The sequence below is a fragment of the Dysidea avara genome, chromosome 14 (assembly GCF_963678975.1).
Source record: "Dysidea avara chromosome 14, odDysAvar1.4, whole genome shotgun sequence".
NCBI classification, from domain to species: domain Eukaryota; kingdom Metazoa; phylum Porifera; class Demospongiae; order Dictyoceratida; family Dysideidae; genus Dysidea; species Dysidea avara.
In genome coordinates, this window is record NC_089285.1 from 9813379 (window position 1) to 9816167 (window position 2789).

A 2789-nucleotide genomic window follows, 5' to 3' on the forward strand; every position below is an offset into this window, starting at 1 on the left:
TGAAGGATTGGGAAAGGTCTGATCATGGTTACTAATTAAGGTTTTTGTATTTTAATTTGTGTACAGGTACGTTATTTTGGTGTTAGATGAAATGAAGATCCCTGCTGACTTGGTGTTCAACAAGATGTCTGGGGAGATTACCGGCTTTGTTGATTATGGAGCAGGAACCCTAGAGCACAAGTTTACACAGTTACAGCAACAATGCAAGCAGCAAAAACTTTCTGACAGAGAAGTAGCAACACATATGCTAACCGTGATGGTCAGGGGGTTAACTTTTCATTTGGATTTACCAATTGCTCATTTTGCAACAACAGGTGTGATAGTTCAAGTGTAAATTGTAGATGATAATTTTTGTAGGTGCAACAGCAGAGCAGCTCATGGCTGTTGTGTGGAGGGCCATCAGGATGTTGCAGCTTGCTGGTTTGACAGTTGTTTCTGTGGTTGCAGATGGTGCTTCTAGTAAGCAAAAATTTTTCCGACTGCATAATATTTCAGAATACCAGAAATCTGGTGTTACATACAAAGCACCAAATATCAGTCGGAGTGGCCACTTTGTGTATCTCATGCCAGATGCACCACACTTGTTGAAGACAATCTGTAATGCATGGTACAATTCACAAGTTAAAGGAACCCGGAATTTGATAGTAAGAGTAAATCTGATATATATGTTATTCATGTTAATTTGTATGGCAGAATGATGGACATGAGATACAGTGGGCACATTTGGTAGAATTGTGTGAGAAAACAGTTGCTGAGACTGGGCTGTACATTGGAAAAAAACTGACTCGTGAACACATACAACTGACATCTTATTCACGTATGAATGTGCGACTAGCAGCCCAGGTATGAGATACTATCCCTTGTTTTATGTTCATTATAGTTATTTATGTTTAGGTATTGAGTACTTCAGTTGCCAATGGTTTCCAGACCCTAAGGACACTGAAGGAACCCTTGATACCATAGCAACAGAGATGTTTTGCAGAATTTTTGACAAGTTTTTTGACATATGCAACACGCGCTCTGTAGATGAACATATAATCAAAAAAAAGCCTAATGTCAAACCATTTTATGAAGCTGGTGATGAAAGGCTTGAGGTAGTTCATATATTTTCCTTGGTCTAGACAATACAATACTTGGTGTTTACATTATAGTGGTTGGAAGGGACCCTGCTTAAGTATTTGGATGACTGGCAGAAATGGGTGGAAGGCAATGAGAAGATTCCTGCTGGAGTCAAGAAATACTGTTTATTACCAGACCAGACTGTGGAAGGAATAAAGATTTGTGGAAGGTGATGCTAAAAAGCTGTTATTGTTTAGTTCATTCACTGAGAGAAGTAATCAAGTTTCTATTGGATCAAAATGGAATAGAGTATGTGTTGACAGAGCGCTTTAATCAGGACCTATTTGAAATCTTCTTTGGCCAGCAGAGATCCAGGGGTTTCCGCAATGACAACCCATCTATGAAGCAGTGCTTGGAGAATGCCCAGGCACTGGTAGTTCAAAAGTCATTAGCCTGTGGCGGGAGTAGTAACATTGCCAAGAAAAGAAAGAGCATGGGCTCAGTATCCCCATTGTCCAGACCCTTACCCAAGCGTAAATGCAAACGACTTAATTTTAATTAATTACTGTTATTCTGACTTGAAAAGAAATTAAATTTATAACAATGTGACAATGTTTAATTACTAACATAATGATTGTACTAATGTAATTCTTTTCTTGTTCCTTTTGTACCTTTGATGTTCTTTTTAGTAGCTAATTTGTACTGCTCCACAAGCTGGCTTGCAATGGAGAATCCTCTAATAGTAAACCACTCTTGAGCAACTTCTCGTAAAAGTGACATCTTTACTTTTCATCAGAAATATCAGTAGCGATTTCCCACAGGAACTTTACATTTCATCACAAACCACCTCACACATCACCTTTTCTTTTTGCTCTCCTGCTGCAATAAGCCTATATAGGTGATCATCTCAATGGCGACAAAGCACCTATATGTATCATCAGATACATGCCGCAAGCCTCCCCTATCATTAGTGCAGGTCCACGTTTTGACATAGTCCAGGTATGAGCTGGTATCCTGAGGGGTGTCCCCAACAGCATCTTGCCCAACCATGGACAATAATGCCCCCACAATTTTAACTGCCCTTTCTTCTGTGCTCTGCCGATGTTTCTTGATTAGTTTATAAACAACATATCCTGCGGCATAGTAAATAGCATTTTCTTCAATCTGCGACAACTGGCATGTTGGCTCTGCCTCAGTGGGTACTAGCTGGTCTTCTGCATTATCAACTTGAAATAATCTGTCCACAATCATCTATGTATATATAAATGTATTTATGCTCGGTAAGCATAGACATAATATACTCCACATGGATATGAAACTAGGAAGCGCACTCATTCTACACTACTAGACAGCTTTAGTACGACAATATTATTATAAATTTAAAAGATTAAAACAATGGTTCAAAATACTTGCCAGCAAAGTATATTATTCAGCTACACAGGTGCACATGTAAAGTTGGCATTTCTTGATATCACACCAAATGAACATACTCAAAGGCCTCTAGCCTAACCAGGTACGGTCAAGAGATGTGACCTGCCTACTGATAAAAAAGTTACAGTGTAACCGGCTAACCTGCCACAATATGATGTCGTTCATGCTGCCTTCTTCCTCGGTCCCTAGTCGCTGCAGCACGGTAGGCAACCTCTCTACTTGATATAAGTATGCAGCTTGAAACAACTTTTGTTTAACGGTCACCGTCTTCCTCTTCTCCTGTATTTCTTCGCGTATTA